The sequence below is a fragment of the Physcomitrium patens genome, chromosome 18 (assembly GCF_059467195.1).
Source record: "Physcomitrium patens ecotype Gransden chromosome 18, ASM5946719v1, whole genome shotgun sequence".
NCBI lineage: Eukaryota > Viridiplantae > Streptophyta > Bryopsida > Funariales > Funariaceae > Physcomitrium > Physcomitrium patens.
The window spans coordinates 13,206,022-13,224,288 of record NC_143427.1 but is presented as its reverse complement, the minus strand read 5'-3'; the positions used below and the strand labels follow the sequence as shown (position 1 = coordinate 13,224,288).

Here is an 18,267-nt window from a genome sequence, read left to right as displayed (position 1 = left end):
CAAACATATTAACATAATATTTTCACATGGTAACCAAACCACAACACAATACCACATTAGTAGACAACGATTAGTTATAATAGGGTATGGATAGGATATTTGTATTATTCGCATATAGAAGTATATAGTTGGAGTCGTTTTTGGGGAGTTTTTGGAATTGAAGTTAGGATGGTAGTTTATGTGGGATCTACCATAGAATCTTCTAAAAGACTTAGGACAATTGTCATAGAAGAGCCCACTTCTAAAGTCTTCTAAAAAGGTGGTTATCTTAATAAGGTCCATCATTAGAGACATTTTAAAAAGTTCTAAGGATAGTTGAAAAAAATATAAATAAGATTAGCTGAGGCCGTTTGATCATTTGATCAAGTATAGCTTTAGATTCTTTTTCTTAGTAAAGTTTGGTTTTTTTTTCTTGTTCTATTTTGTTTGATTATGTTTGGTTCTATTTTCTTTTACTCAGTCGTGTTTTTCATGTTTTATTCCATTTAGTTACTTTTAATTTTGTTCTGGTGTGTTTGATCTTATATTGTGTCAAGATCTTTGTTATTATGAAATTAGTAAGGTTTTAAACCTTAAAAAATCTAGTCATGTTTCAAATTTAGATTAAAATATCTATATACAACTTAAATTATGGAGAAATTTAATGGTTCAGCAAAGAAAAACCTATATTGAAAGATCAATGTTCAAGTCAAAGAAGGAAGTTGGCCAATAACTGAGAGATTTGAGGAGCTTTTCTTGCTATCAATATGTGTGATCTTCTTCAATTTTTTTTTTCTTTTGCTTCTTACTTACTTAGTTGTTTCAAGATATGCAAAGTTTGAGTTAGAATCAATAATTTAATCATAAGTTATTGAATTTTTAATCTATTATAATATTATTAAGATTTTTATTTAAGATTTAGGATTTGATTATGGATTGATTAGGATTAATTTAGGATCTAGAATTTGGTAAGGATTTAAAATTTTTCTTCGATTTTGTTAAGGTTTAGAATTTTGTCTAAATTTGATTAGGATTTGATTAGAATTTGACTAAGATTTGATTAAGGTTTAATTAGGATTTGATTAAGATTTGCTTACGATTTTATTAGAATTTGTTTAGAATTTGATAGGATTTAGTTAGGATTTAGGATTTAAGATTTTATTGGAATTTGGTGTAAGATTAGAGTTTAGGATTTTCTTAGAATTTGTCTAAGATTTAATTAAGATTTTTCTAGGATTTGATTAAAATTTTTTTAGATTAGGATTTATTTAGGGATTAGAATTTCATTAAGATTTTTGAAGGTTACATTAGGATTTGATTAATATTTTTATTTTTGATATTTTTTAAAAATTTCTTTATTATATATTTCATTAAGATTAATTTATGATTTCTTTATGTTTCTTTTGTAAGTTCTTAAGACTTCTTTTGGATTTAATTAAAGATTAATTAGTATTTTTATAATTTAATTAAAGTCTATTTTGGATTCTATTAGAGTTGTTAAGATCATCTTATTGCAAGTTCTATTTTTCCTTCTATAGCCAGTGTCTAGTACATTCTCAAGTAGACTTCATGTAATACAACAACGTAATAGAATACAAGTTCTGTATTTAAAATTATAAAATAATTTCTAATGATTATATCACCAAATCATTTCTTTATTTTTTACTCTATCTTCTATCTATCATTTAAATTTAAAGTAAAACAAATTTTAGATTTATTAAACAATTAATTATCTTGTCTTAATTCTAAAACTTGATTTATACCAATTATTACCAATGAGACTACTTTGAAGAACTCATCAAATAATTTTCTAAATAGAATTTTGAAAAATACTTAATTTGAACTAATTTTAGCTTCTACATTCAAATTCTATATTTTCCTTGGATCAATACTTCTATCTTATCACTAAAAAGTAGAAATTTCATTTATACTACAATGTGCAAAACTGAAAATAAAAATAAATCATCTTGTCTATTTTAATCGTTTTTAAATAAAGACATTTTTTCTAGTATTTTTGCCTTAATCAATTCTTGTGTTAATTTGGCTAATTGAGATTGTCATTGTGTGCATTATTTAAATCCCTCCCACAAATTAGAAAATAATTACATTACTTACTAAAATTTAAAATATAATACTTTCCATTTTATTATATTGTAAACCATCGCAAGTAAAAACGAAAATAACAACAAATGCTTTCAAGAATTTACAGACAAAGAGTTTTGGAGAAAACAAGCATCCAACCTTCTCATGAAAGTCTTTATTTTGAAGGTCTTTGCAATTTTCTATTATTTGTTCATCACTATATTTGTTATTTTTCTTTGTCATGTCTTCTGATCTCACATATAATCATAGAACTTACAAAATTGGAAGGTCATTTATAATAGCTATTCCATTCTCAAGTTGTAATCATACACACTTACATTTGTTAGTATAAAAGATCCTTTTCTTAAAAAAATGTTGCTTGAAGGTTTTTTGTAGTCTGTTTCAACCTGTTCTACATTACTGTTCTTTGTACTGATAAGTCTTGAATACGTTGAGAAACACGATAAAATGGTTGTCGACATAACACTGGAAAGAACAGTGATATGAATGTTGTCTATATAGACAAATAAAGTACAAAATCAATAAGTAAGTTTACACCGACGTCTCAAGAAATTATCATAGTATATTCTCAAATCCTTTGTTCACCGTCAACAATGTGAAAGCGTCCAATACCAGTAATCATGAACTACATGAAAATATGGAACATAATGGCTCGATTGGCAATTCAGCCCAATAGACTATTGTCATGGCCTCAGCAGTCCCCCATACCATAAATTTGCACCCACCAAAGCTACCGTAGGATATACTATAACATGGACATAACAAAAAAAACCATCTGCCACTTACAGCTCCTGCAATCTCCTCATAGACTACAATTGGACAGATCCCCAATTTGTATCAAGCATTTAATCAACACTCGACAGAGCTGGAAAAAGCCCCCACTCTTTCCGCCATTATACATTCTAAAAAAAGTAGATATCCCTCGACACATTCAAAATGTCCAGTTTTGGACGTCGCATAAGGCTCTTAACAAGGCACTCCAGTAACTTGCTATCAGAAAGGTTAGAGCCACTGGATAGATGAAGAAAAGCAGATCTTTCAGCTTTCAGCTCGAAATGAACAACCAGTATTACGATGAGCACATTAAGAAACAGAGGGTGCCACTAGAACAAAAACCTCAGCAACTCTGATACGATGCCAATCCGTTCAATGAGCAAATGTCTTCGTTAAGTACCTATCGTTGAACCGGACTACTCCCCGTCGCAGGAAACATCATAAAATCAGCAACAGCGTAACGTCGTGTATTCAGTGCTTCGTTTGAAGCGCAGTTAACCTCAGGCTGAGGTGTTCTAAACTACAGTTACTGGTCACAAAAGCTTCTTGTCCAGAGAATAGCAAGTACTCCTCTTGAGTTGAGAGAGATGAATCACAAGCGCTGCACCAATATCGAACTGGGGAATGATTTAAACCAATAAATCTGCAACTGACGTCTAAGATAAAGGAACAGCACCCTTCATGAAGTATTGGCGTAACTCAAACCCTGCAGATGAACACCGGCCTGCAAATCTCTTTGAAAGTACATCATCAAAACCATCCACTAGTCCACTCGTCATGAATTGGGTTCGAGAAATCCGGAATCGGCCAATTGACGAGTCCTTTTCGCTCTATGTTGAAAACACAATTGACAAGCTTTGATCATCCTTTGAGGCCATTCCGAGTGATTGCTGCATTGTTCAATCCCAGACAACGGACTTGAGAGTGAAAGCTCAAAAGGGTCGTAAGTGTTAAAATGTAATGAATTTGTTCCACTTTTCCGCACGGACTGGATTTGCCGGCTGCTGGGATCAAATGCATCCTTTGAGGTAGATAGCATAGGATGTTCGTTTGCATCTGCCTGCGTCGCACTTGTTTCAAAAGTAGCTGTAGAAAGCAAATCCTTCAACGTTTCTGAGGGCACCGTGTCCTTTACTGCGTCATGAAAATCGAACTTCAGAAATCCTCTGTCCATTTTAAGTGCATGTTTGACATGTAACATTGTGCTCAGAGGGGAGCGGATGGTCAAACACGAGGGTGGTTGATGAAGTGAAGCAGCCAGACATTGACGCTGCATTTCAAGTGCCTCACAAAGGGCCTCATTCGATGAGACGATGCTGAGCTCAAGAGAGTCCAGGAGGCGACTCAGATCAACCCCACTTGTCCATTTCTCTGGCTCCTTCCAGCTCTGAAATTTTAAACGACCCTGGTGAGTGGTGCCACCCCAAACCATTCCAATCGGTCGTGGCTTCCCTTCAGCCTCTCCTGTTACCAAAATCAAGCTTCCACTATCGCCTTCAGACTCAAATGCCTGACCATCATCGCTCACAATGAGGAAATCATTGAAAAAACAGTGCCCTATATCGCTGTTGTATTCTACTGCATATGCAAAGATGCAGCCTTTAGTGACACCTGAGCTGCGGCCGACTTTGATCACATGCTTACCAATCAGGCTATTCAGTGGGGCATGCAAGTCCACAGACATCACCTCACCGATCTCGCCCACACCCCTTACAGATGGACTCACGAAGTTCCTCACATCTAGATTGTTATCAAATGGAATAAAAGCTCCGTCGGCTCGCGCAAATGATTCGGGATTCATACTTGCAAACACGCCATACCATAGATCATCTCGTATGAAGGTTGTAGTACGTTCCACAGCACCCAGGTACACTCCTGGCCCGAGATGAGGTGGAAGAGGATAGAACAACTTTTGAACCGGATGGTCAAGGCTCACGGCGACGTGTCGATTTGTTAGGAATCCAACCTGACAGAGACCAGTCCGGCTTCGAACGATTGCACCAAGCGTACCGTAAAGCTCGTAGCATGCAACTTGAGAGCCTGATCCAATAGTTGCGTCGCGACCTTGAAGGCCCTCCACAAGCTCCGTGTGCACTGGCTCTAGTGGCGGTTGCGGCCCCAAAAGTGAGAACTCGACCACGTCCACATCACACCATATCCCACCCGGACCTTCAAGGATCAAGGGAAGTTCCTGAGCCTCGTACAGCCAGTGCCTATGAACCTTGCGAGCGACAAAGACAATAATGGCTGGTATATCTGTCTGCACACCCCCACGGATGCGAAACCCCAACGCAGACCCCAAACTGTAGCATCGCAAGCTTTTGCTGTGAAACGCTCGAATTGTCATTAGGTCCAGCAGAGTGGCTGCTTGGTAACCGTGAGGCCACTTGGATGAACATGACATTTGCTTTTGTAAGGTACAAAAATGGATAGCCCTTAGCTCCACCGGACCATTTTGCAACTGAGAAGTTGGCCACTCCACAAAGTGAGCACTGCCCTCATTGCCTTCAACAAACTGTCCAGCTGACCCTTTTGTAAGCTCCGACCCTTTAGTGGGTACTGACACCGACCCGTCTCCACTTGGACACTCGCACCTATCCATGGATCATGCTGCGCTTTTGCACACGCCGCTGCTTCTGCCTCTCACTGCGAAGAACTCTACAGTTCAAGGTCATTGGCAGCCTTAAGTCCCATATTGCTATCCAATCAATTGAATCAGTGACTGCACTGATTCTCCACGGCAGCTTCGCCGTAGTAATGAATGTTAAGTTCCGACGTCCTAGTGCTCGTATGCAGAACCGTAATATCACTTTCCAAGGGCCAGACATGTGCAAAACTCAGATCTAACACGTGTATCCTCAAGGCAAGACCAAAACATAAAGTCGGAACTGAGCAGCATTCATTTCGCACAAATTACACTCCGCGACCTGCGTGAGCTCTATTCGAGAGCAGCATCAAGTAAAATGGTAATTCACTTAACGACAATCATCCTATGCAACCATTTTCAACCTGCAACACACAAACGACCAGACCCCAATCAGAACAGTATTCTAAAGCACACTTTCAATGAAATCAACTGAAGAAGCCCCACTAGAACTCTAAACTTATGAAGCATGCATCCTGTATCAAAACCCCAGTCGAGATACGGACCGATACGAATATGACGAATCTAACATCAGGACATCACAGTTTCTGTGGACAGAAGAACTCCAAGACAGTGTAGGAGAATCAACAGAGGAATTCCATATACACTCCAAGTACTGAACGGCTGCGGATAACGATCAGATACTTATTCCCTGTATGTAAAACCAAACCTCCGTCCAAATCACATACGCACTTGATGCCGTGACAGGAAAATAACCACAAAAATTTATGACACAATGGCTGCTAGGATCGCTCAAGTCTTAAGTCTAACCACTATCCTAACACACACAACGTCAGTCGATAGCAATCAGCTGCTTCATGCTTCATATGGAAAAAGTGCCCAAGTAGCAAACACCGCAACCCAAACTATGCTGCATGCGGTGAATATCATCAAACAGCGGTGAGCTGTTGTAAAACAACTGATCTACAACTGCATCTGTACCCTTCAAAATGTAAACAAAGCGTATCTGCCACACATTGTTGAACCCTAAAGAAGGTTAATCAATGACTCATGGCTGCATCACGCTAGTCTCTCTCCGATCATAGAAGACTGACTGCCCATTACCATCATTCCTTAATACAAAGGACGCTGCCCTTTCCTACTTCCCTCAATCTCCCAATCCAACTACTATGTCTCATCCGAGTGCTCTACTCATCGCAGACCAACCAAAGGCCGCTCAATTGCCCAAAGCAACCCGCACACAACCATTCCTGTACATCAAACCAACCCTGAAAACCCAAGCCCGTGTAAATGCGTCCATGCCCCGAGCTGAAAAGACATTCCACCCAGCTCACAAAACGCTAGCTTTCACAGATTCCTCCCCCACCCAAGCTCCCTGACGGAAGCCATCAAACTAGTATAATGAAAAAAAAAAAAAAAAAAAAAAAAACACTCACACACACACACACGCACACACACATACCTGTCCATGGAAGCCAAGCTCACGGGGAATTTGCATGCTCCACACGTGAGACAAATAGAATTAGCCCCGAAAAACATCAGGTACCGGGTGGCAAAGGGGGAGGTGAGGGAGAGAAGAAGAAGCCACCACAGAAGCAGGAAGGAGCAGGTAGAGACGCCACGGCATCTCACGGGTCCTGTTGCAGAATTCCCAAATACAGTCACAGAAGCGCCAGCGCCAGTCCAAGCCAAGGCCAAGCCAAAGCAGCGCTAAGGCCAAGCAAGGGGCGGATATGAGAAACGAGTGAGTGAGACGAGACAGGCACAAATAAAGAAAGGAACAAGGAGAGAAGGGGAGGTGCAACAGATCGCTGCGAACGCAGCCAGCCCCTACCCAGAATTGAGAGACCCTGCCCTGGGGGGCTAAATACTAAATATCATTGTGTTGTGTTTGGGCACCATGGCCATGGGGTGAGACAGTATTTTGTTGATACTGTCTCCCTCTTATCGTTTTCTATAAAGCCCATCCCTGTTAGGGGTAGCATCATCAACGCAGCCTCCCACCCTCCCCTCCCGGCAGGCGAAGCTTGGTCTGAAAGTTCCGCTACCACTTCTTTCTTTCTCGTAGTGCCCCTCCTCCTTTGGGAGCATTGGTTCATGTGGTCCTTTTCTTTTCCTTCGGAAACCTTGCCAACGTAAATGAATACACTTCTTGGAACTTGGTTCTCCCAATTGGTAATGTTCCTCTTTTATAGTTCCCATTGTGTCCATTGAAGGATCAAGTTCAATAAAAGTTTTGTAGATTTATTATTTAGTGACAATAATGATAAAAGAATAAATAAAATTGTAACAATCATTAGTAATATTGGATTAATTTGTAATAAAAGTTATCAAGGACATGATATGATATAAACAGAATTAGTATTGCATTTAAAACAATCACATTAAATAGTCCAATTATATAATTACTAGTGCAATTTAGATATACTTATATACTTTTTAGTGTCAATGACATGAATCTTGAAGAACCAAAAACTCAATACAATCTTTTTTAACTAAAAAAGAACAGATATTCACTCAAAGCTAATAAAGTATTGAAATTGGAATGGCTATTGCTGTCACGGACCAAAAATACAAACAAGAAATCTAAACAAGAAGTTCAAGAAGAAATGACAAGAACTAGATTATCAGATGAGTACAAGAGCAACGCCAAGAGAATTGAGCTAGAGCTTCAAGAGATGTGTTGTCGAGACTGAAGAACTCTTCAGCCTCGACTCCTATATATACTACTGGCCTATGGTTCTAAAGAAGCGCATCAAGAAGCTTCCCAAGAACTATGAAGCTTCTCGAGCAACTACCCAAGAGCTAGGAAGCTTCTCAAGTAACTTCCTAGAATCTACTAGAATATTCTAAGAATCTTCTAGAACCTTCTAAGGGAATCTTTAGGGAATCTTCAAAGAATCTTTAGGGAATCTTTAGAGAATATTCAAGGAATCTTTTGGAAGTTTCTAGAGACTTCTTTCTAGAAGGTTCTAGAAACTTGTCTCTAGAAAGGTCTAAGGACTATGTCCCTAACATCACCTCCTCCTTTAGCTTCGAGGTCTCCGAGAAGCAATGTTATCGTCAGTCAATACCAACGCAAGAAAATGAAGATCTGTCGCATAACCTCTGCTATAAACTCCAATTGTTGTTCACGAGGCAAGTGATTCAATGGTCCTTGAAGCCAACGGTAGTGACCCACGCCTTCAACTTCTGACCAAGCATGAACCTCCGTGTCTTCATTGTGAAATTGTCCTGCAAACACTCCTTCTGGCTGACCATTGTAGGCAGGCTCGACCTCAAATACAATCACCAGCGATTTGTTGCTCGGAATCCTTCGACGTCGTCGTGGTGCAAGCGGTTCTTCATCTCGCGATCGTCTTCGTGAGCTAGTTGCTTGAGATGACATGACAAGTGTAGTATCTTGGCTATCCATATTCAAAGGCTAAAACAATAAGAACAAACTTGGGCTACTAACAAAGTTCTACGCTATCTTGGAGAGAATGACTACATTAACTATGGATTTTGGTGGTGCTCTCTCCTCTTTTCTGTTTTCTAGATGAGCAAGCTTCAGTAAGAAGCTATCGTCGAACCGGCTTGGGTTTCTCAGGATATCGTCGATGAAACTCCTGTACCTTTTGCAGCGCATTCGCGAGATTTTCGGCCGGCTCCCATGTTCGTTCATTAATATCGTAACCGCTCCAATGCACAAAGTATTCTAATTTACCTCGTCTTTGCCGTGAATCCAGGACCTTTTCCACCTCGTATTCATTGTGGTTCTCTATTTCTATGCTAGGTGGTGGACATTGTACTCTTCTAGGAAAAGACGATTCTCGATAAGGCTCCAACAAAGAAACATGAAAGACAGGATGTACCTTTATAGTAGCTGGTAACTCCAGACGATACGCTATAGGATTGATCTGCTTCTGGATAACAAATGGTCCCAATCTCCGATAGTCCAATTTGTCACATGGCCGCTTGGTCTTAATATTTCGTCGAAGCAGCCAAACTTTGTCTCCAATCGTGAATTTAGGTGCCTGATTCCGAAATTTGTCCGCGGACGCCTTGTAAGATTCTTGGGCAATTTACAATTGAAGCTTCAATGTAGTTTGAAGCTGCGAAAGCTCCTTCACCAATCCTTCAGCTGCCGGATTGTTAATTGTTGACGAACTCCATAAGTCAAGCTTCGGATGGTATCCATAATTGGAAAAGAATGGCGTTTGTTGAGTTGACGCATGAAGGGTGTTGTTATATGCGAACTCGGCTAGCGATAGATATGCGGCCCAATCATCTTGTTGATAGTTGATGGTGCAACGTAAATATTGCTCTAAAATTTGATTCACCCGTTCTGTTTGGCCGTCCGTTTGAGGATGAAATGCCGAAGAAAGCTTGATATCCACCTTCAATATTTCAAAAAGAGATTTCCAAAACTTTGACAAAAACTGGGTTCCTTGATCCGATACGATATCATCTGGTAGACCATGATATCGATACACATTATCAAGAAAGAGTCTTGCTGTGTCTTCGCTTGACGATGTCTTCTTGCAAGGGACAAAATGTGCCATCTTTGTAAGCCGGTCTACGACAACAAAAATGCTATCAAATGAATTCGATGGTGGTAGATCTGTAATAAAGTCCATGGAAACCGAAGACCATGGTCGGCGCGGAATAAGCAATGGCTGTAGAAGTCCATAAGGCCGATGTCGAGGGTTTTTGGATCTTGAACAAATGTCACAAGATACAACAAAATCTTTCACATCCTTCCACATTTGAGGCCACCAGAAATCGCGAGAAATAAGTTCCAAGGTCTTATTGAATCCAAAATGTCCCGCAGCTGGAAAGTCATGACGAGATTGAAGAACTCGGAGTCGTGTTGGCCCTTTTGGGATATACAACCGCTCTTCGAAATATACTAGATCTCCTTCCATCTTGAATTTATCATCACTAGCATGTTGCTTGATATCAAGGGCTAGAGAATCTTCAATGGTTGCGGCCCGTACCTGGTCGAGGAAGTCAGCATCAATTGGTACAATAGTTGCGTTGAGCCGAAATTTCTCTGGCTTCAACAATGTCGTGCACTGTTGATCAAATGCTGCATCTTCAACCTTTGGCGCGAGATATGATCTCCTTGATAATGCATCGGACAACCCTTGTTGCTTCCCAGGCCGATAAGAAATAACAAAGTTGAACCTGGATAGCGACATACTCCATCGAGCTTGACGCCGATTCAAAACCCGAGCCGACATAAAATACTCCAAATTCTTGTGATCCGTATATACGGTCACTGGATGTGCAGTTCCTTCGAGAAAGTGGCGCCATTCTTGAAAAGAATCTACTATAGCAAGGAGTTCCTTATCGTGGATCTCATAGTTGATCTCAACAGCAGAGAATTTTCGAGAATAGAACGCAACTAGATGGAGCTTCTCATCTATGCCCATTTGTGAAAGTACAACTCCCAAAGCAAAATCCGAAGCATCTGTCTCCAAATAAAAGGCCTTTGTAAAGTCCGGATGTACCAAGATTGGAGCTGTAGTAAATACCATCTTCAAATCTTGAAATGCTTTTTCTGCGATAGGTCCCCATTCGAGCTTGTCCTTACACGTTAACCGAGTGAGGGGGGCAGCAACTTGAGAATAATTCTTGATGAAGATCCGATAGTAGTTAGCAAATCCAAGAAAACATTGTACGTCCCTAACCGTCTTCGGAACTTCCCAAGACATGATTGCTTCCACCTTCTTTGGATCCATCTTCAAGCCTTCCGTAGTCGCGATGAATCCCAAAAACTCCATCTCAGTTTGGTGAAATAAGCACTTCTCCAATTTGGCATAGAGTCCTCGCTCCCCTAGTTTTTTGAGTACCAGACGAACGTGCTTCTCATGTTCTTCCTCGTTCTTAGAAAATATCAAAATATCATCTAGATAGATGACAACAAAATCGTCTAGATGCTCTCGAAAGATGTCATTCATCATGTGTTGAAAGACCGCTGGAGCATTAGTAAGACCAAATGGCATAACATTGTATTCAAAATGGCCATACCTTGTTTGGTACGCTGTCTTCCATTCATCTCCTTCCTTGATTCGCACAAGGTTGTAAGCTCCCCTTAGGTCAATCTTTGTAAAGATCCTTGCACGCCCAAGTTGTTCTAGAAGACTAGAGATCAAAGGCAGTGGGTAGCGATTCTTTTTTGTCACCTTGTTGAGACCTCGATAGTCCACGCACATCCGTAGTGAGCCATCCTTCTTCTTCACAAATAAGATTGGTGCCCCAACTGGCGACTTCGAATGACTGATGAAGTTCTTGGCTAGATTCTCGTCAATGTACTTCCGCAACTCAGTCAACTCCATCTGCGACAAATTGTAGATTGGTCCAAAAGGTGGTTGTGCTCTTTCTTGCAATTCAATGGCACAGTCATAGGGTCGATGCTCTAGCAGCATATCAGCATTCTTCTTTTCAAAGACATCTTTGAATTCTTCATACTGCTTTGGAATAACCAAAGTTGGAGTTGCATCTTCTCGAGTCGGAGTTGCGAAGATGACAAGAGGTGTATTTTGCTTGGCTTCCTTCATGAAAGCCCTTGCACCTATAAACAAGGATTTGTTTCTAGACATTGTCTTGGCAGATTCCACCTTCAAGGAGTTTGTTGGAAATGTCACTTTCCGCAACTTCCAATCTATCAATGGATTATATCTATCAAGCCAAGATAGTCCCAAAATGATAGGACATGAAGGGGTCTTGATAACATTAAACACAATATTGCTCTCATGGTTTTCAAGATGTACCTTCAATGGTTTAGTTTCATGGATAACATTGCCCGAAGACAATGGTCGTCCGTCTATGACTTCTACATGGACAGGCTTAAGTTTCTTTACAAGAGAAATATTGTGAAGCTTGGCAAACTCTTCATCTATAAAGCAAGCGGATGCACCCGAGTCTAATAAAGCATCGACTTGTAGTTCTTGAATACCCAGATGTAAAGGTACCATAAAACAATCTGAAGGTTGAGCTGAGAGAAAGGGACCTTGATTAATTTTGGATGTTGAGATGTCCAGCCGCACGGTCCCTATTGTGGCTGGGCGTTCTTGTTTTCCTGCATGCTTGTACTCCTGAGTCTTGTTGTTTGAGGCTTCTGTTTCTTCCGACAATCTACAGCTTTATGGCCCACTTCTCCGCAATATAAACACAAGTTTTGTTCAAACCGTCGCTTTCTTTCCTCAGCTGTGAGGGGTTTGAAACGTACCGCATCAATTTGCATGGGTTCAGGATCTGTGGAGTGATTCTCTAGACCTTTTGAAAATATAGCAAATGCTCCATCATTTCTTCAACCTGATCGTCTTTCTTGTCGTAATTCAAAGAGGCGGTTGTCACAAATAATTGCCTGAGATATAAGTTCTTCTAAAGTATCCGCCTTAGGCATGGTGATCAATAAGTTCTTGACATCATCTCTCAGTCCATATCGAAATCGTGTCATGAACGCCTTATCATTCCAATCAAGATCACATGTAAGCTGTTGAAATTCTGCAGCATAGATTGCAGCAGAACGTGATCCTTGTCGCAGATTTTGTATTTTTCTTTCAGCCACTCTTTCTCGATCGCTATCTCCAAACGCAGCAGTAAGTCTCTCTATGAAAGCCTCTAGGTTGTATAATATTGGAGAATCCTTCTCCAATAGTGGAGCAAGCCAAGAGGGAGCATTTTCTGATAGAAGAATACCTATGAAAGCAACCTGGGTAAATCCATTCGGATAACGAGAAGGGTATAGGCGTAGGTAAAGCCGTACTTATTGCACAAAACCTCGGAAGTTGGCTCTTGTTTCGTCAAACTTGTTTAGCATACTCGCTTTTGGTTCTTTCGTACTAATCCTTGAAGTATCCATAGGAGTCGTATGTGACACATGTCTTGCTACTCTCAGTCGAATAATCTCTTGTTGTAGGCTATGAATTTCGCGTCTAGCTTCTTCGGTCACTAGATCAATTTGAGGTTCTTTACTTGGATTGCGAAGAAATGCAATCTCCTTTCGTACACTATTCATAAGAGCTTGAAGATCTGCAAGAGTTGCCACTCTATTGTCTACTTGTGGAGATGCACTGTCTATGACCTGGTCTACTTCCATATTTAGAGAATAGATGGATTAAAATTTTGAGAGAAGAAGAAATTGCTAAGTCTCTTGGAGAAAATTGTAGCACTACCTGTCACTAAAACCTACTCGGAGAAAAGAAAAAAAAACACTAAACGATTTCAGTTTTAGAGGAGGGTAATCCACAACCTCTAAAAATGCCTCAATACTTTCAAGAAGAGGGGTAATCCGCACTCTATCAAGAAGGCAAAGCTCTGAAATCGATGTTAACAGTCTTTTTTACTAGCTATGCTAAACAAAAAGAAGGAATTAATATCTGTCCAAAAGAGGGTAATCCGCAACTCTTAGAACGCTGAAGTATCTCCAAGGAAAGGGGTAGTCCACTCTTTGCCTCAAAGAACTAAGCTCTGATATTGTGATTGAGAAAATATCAGTTTAGAGGAAGGTAATCCGCAACCCCTAAAGCGCTAGAATACCTTCAAGAAGAGGGGTAATCTACTCTCAAACAAGAAGGATTTAGCTCTGATATTAAGATAAAAGTAGTCTCGACAAACTGTCACGGACCAAAAATACAAACAAGAAATCTAAACAAGAAGTTCAAGAAGAAATGACAAGAACTAGATTATCAGATGAGTACAAGAGCAACGCCAAGAGAATTGAGCTAGAGCTTCAAGAGATGTGTTGTCGAGACTGAAGAACTCTTCAGCCTCGACTCCTATATATACTACTGGCCTATGGTTCTAAGGAAGCGCATCAAGAAGCTTCCCAAGAACTATGAAGCTTCTCGAGCAACTACCCAAGAGCTAGGAAGCTTCTGAAGTAACTTCCTAGAATCTACTAGAATATTCTAAGAATATTCTAGAGCCTTCTAAGGGAATCTTTAGGGAATCTTCAAAGAATCTTTAGGGAATCTTTAAAGAATATTCAAGGAATCTTCTAGAAGTTTCTTTCTAGAAGGTTCTAGAAACTTGTCTCTAGAAAGGTCTAAAGACTATGTCTCTAACAATTGCCAAAGACAGGAAGACTAGAAAGACTTAAAACAAGACTAAGGACTAAAAAGACATTGATAAGAGTGAAGAAGGCTTCATTCTTGCTTCTATGTATACTATCTAACTAGAAGCTACATGGCAAAATTCTATAGAACCTCTGACATGTGTCTAACTTATAAGACAAGTTTCTTATATGTGTGCCTCATAATTAGCTTGTTCCACAAGCTACTAGAATTTGTGACACATGGCTAACTTGTTAGCTAAGTTTCTAACTGACCAATCAACTACAAACATGTCTAAAATCAAATACACATCAATAAAGCTTCTAAGAAGCATCACCACAAAATAATATCAAATCTACGTATATTTATCTTCTATCTAACACTTCTTATCTATGTAAATATATAAGTATATGACATTTTGTAGATGATGATTTTATTTATATATAGATATTGAAATAGTTTGCGTATAAGACAAAGAGACAAAGAAGTCTTTTTATTAATTGTGAAGAAGAGCACAAGAGCACATAAATGCATGGATTTCTAAAGTCCTATAACCTAAAAGAGACCAATTCCAAAAGCTTTTTAGAACATTTTGGTACCTAAGAACATAGATTTTTCCTAATATATATATATATATATATATATATATATTCAATGATATCCTTGATTTTGCCTTAAAATTATAATTTATTATTATATATTTTATTTTTTTACATTATGATTCGATTTAGTTTAAACACTTAAATAATATTTTTTCAAACTTTCAACCAAGATTATATGAATTATAATTTTATTGATATTAAGAATTATTATTTTATGAATAAATTTTTATAATATAAGTTGGACTAGAAAATTATAAATTTTATATATATTCAAAAGTATATTTTTATTAATTAATTTAATTTTTATAAAAATGAATATTCTACTGGTATTATAAGAATATTTAAGAACAATAAAAATGAATATTCTACTGGTATTATAAGAATATTCAAGAACAATATAAGCATGGTAAAAATATTAAAACCTTACTATACCTCAAACATCATTGCATTAATATTGATGCAATGAAAACAAATATAATTTGCAACAGGATTGATAAACTACTTTTTAATTATTACTTTTTACTTTTTTAGTGAAAATTCTGTTCTAATACATTTTTATTGTTTTTTAATGTATCAATTTAACTATATACAATAAATCTTGATTTCTGATTACAATGTTTTTGTTCTCAAGTGCTTTAAAAGGTGACAGGAAAAACAATCATAATAATAAAATTGATAAATCATGCTGAATGTTAACTTCTGTAGTTCTTCGAAAGTATCATATTTAAGTGTACTGCTAACAAGCTTCTGTCCAATGATATATGACATTGCATTCTAAAACATATATTACAACTGTTACATTGTTGTTATTATTATTATTATTATTATTACTGTTTTTGTAAAATAGAGGGTGTTGTAATAATAAAAGCAGACGTCTATTATTTTGAATGCATGGTTCACAGTCTTGTTCAAACATTTCTATTATATAATTTAGCATTCTTTCTTCACCAAATTTAATTGTACAGAAGTCAAATATTCAGAAGTTAGTTACATGTGAATTATTGGTAGTTGAGCAAATGCATAAATTATTCCCTGCAAGCAACAAACCTTTATTTACTTCTCTCTCTCTCTCTCTCTCTCTCTCTCTCTCTATGTGTGTGTATATATATATATATATATATATAAAATCAAAAACTGGCAAGATATCTAAAAAAGTATTTAAGTACGAATTCATGTCCATTCTCATCTAAATCGTTATAATTTGTTGAGGAAAAGATCTATAATTTAAACAGGAAGCTTTTTCTTTTTCTTTTTCTTTTTTTCTTTCTAAAAGGAGACTTTAAAAACCTCCCATCCCATCAGCACAACCCCATGTGCACAATCTCTGCCAGTAAGAAACCCACAGAAGAATAAACCCACAAACATAAATTAAACTATCAACTTTGCATCAAAGCTGGTAGAATTTGTGTATCATGGGAATTGAGATTCTCTGGAGTCACCAACCACCTTGATGTCAAGATCAACAAAAGGGCCAACAACAACGACAAGTAGCCTTGCTTTCTAGCCATGGTCACCTGGCGTCCTTTCGCAGGGCACCCACAGACACAAGAAGGGGGAGTGGGCACCACGTCGGACAGTGTTAGATTCCACGACTGACAAGTGTATAAGATATGTGGAAACTGTGGGACATTATGGGCAGGGTCCCCGAGCCGAAGAGAGATGTAAAGATGGGCACAATTTCCAAAAATTCATTCACTGACTCACCAGTCAAATGTTATTTTTTGTTCGCTGGTGGTATCCAACCGGATACGATCATATCGTACAAAATAACGTATAATACAGAGGTGGGGGCTACGATGAGGACGATTTTGTTCCATGGATTGCCATACCACCGCGTGTGGGGTGGCCCGAGCCCGTTCCAGAGGGGGTTTCAGTTCCAAGTGCTGATTCAGCACGTCGTTGTCGATCAATTTGTGGGGTCCAGACGGAGATAGTATTTAAAACTATCTTCTCCTGCGACTCTGGAGCCTTGGCTCTGACATGGCACGGCCTAGTTGGTTCCTTTTGACAGCGTGGCGGCTGACATGGCCACTTCCTTACTCCACTCTGGCTTGCTTCGAAGCATTTGGGAGAAAAGGCCTTAATATTGATAAGAATAATATCACCTGTTCAGATGTTGTGGCTGCAAATATTCATCAGCTGCCCTCAGCGTCTGAAGCAGCTAGTGAATTGGAGTAAAGGAAGAAGAAAGTCAGCGCAAGTTAGAAGGAGAAAGTTGCCGACAGTAGCAGGAGTGTCGCTTGAGAAGACTTTTCATATGAGTGAAGAAGAATTGGGAGCGCCGGAAGTAGAGATAGAGATTTTGGGAAGCACCATTACTAACGTTCCCCTAGATTCGAGCTCCGGGGTGAACATTATCACTGAGAAGAGAGCCTACGAGTCGGGAGTCACTACCTTCAAATCTTGTACTAAGTACCTTCGGATGACTGATCAGTGAAGGACGAAACCAATTGGGATGCTACGTGGTATCCAAACCATGATAGGAGGGATGTTATTCACAGTGGACTATGTAGTTTTGAGGCCGGAGGTCATGCTGGGATTTCGGGTTTTTCTAGGCCGTCCATGGATGTATGCGGCCGACGTGATAGAGAACCGGAGGAAGAAGACCTTAAGTTTCCGCTCAAAGGAAGGTAAAGACCGGAGCAGAGTCACTATTTCGTGGGATACTTCGGAGTACCAGGGATGAGTCAAGATAGAAGTTTCGAGGAAGAAAGTTCAAGTGACAGGGAGCTGATGTTCGTGAAATTGGAGGACGAGCGATTAATAGCTTTGGACCGGATGGAGTTCATTCAGCAGTAGAGGAAAGATCATCACAACAAACAGTTGAGGAAGGTGGAGGTAGAGGCTGGTGACTCAACCCTTTTATTCGACAGTAGGAAGGATAATTTCCTGGTAAGTTGAAGTTAAACTGGTACAGGCCGTTTAGAGTGGTTGAAGTATTTTCCAATGGCTCGTTGCAGTTAGATGATTTAGACGGGGAGTTGTTGCCGACCAGAGTGAATGGTTGGAAGATTAGACAGTATCTAGAATAGGTGCGAAATCGGGGGGTTTAGTTGTTGAAGGGGGGAGTATGTCTTACTCCACTTTTTGAATTTTTGGATATTTTTGAAATTTTTAGCTTAATTTAGAAGTTTTATAGTATTTTAGATGAAAAAACAAA

The 18,267-nt window shown here is 39.0% G+C and overlaps 1 non-coding gene across 1 annotated transcript; it reads right to left on the bottom strand.

Moving 5' to 3' along the window:
- Nucleotides 1-2,624: 2,624 nt before the first annotated feature.
- On the bottom strand, nt 2,625-7,063 carry LOC112295350 (protein NARROW LEAF 1). Its single transcript, XR_016498271.1, has 2 exons — nt 6,924-7,063; nt 2,625-5,865 (listed from the first exon to the last, which is right to left on the bottom strand). It is a non-coding gene; the product is annotated as a protein NARROW LEAF 1 (transcript).
- Nucleotides 7,064-18,267: the final 11,204 nt, after the last annotated feature.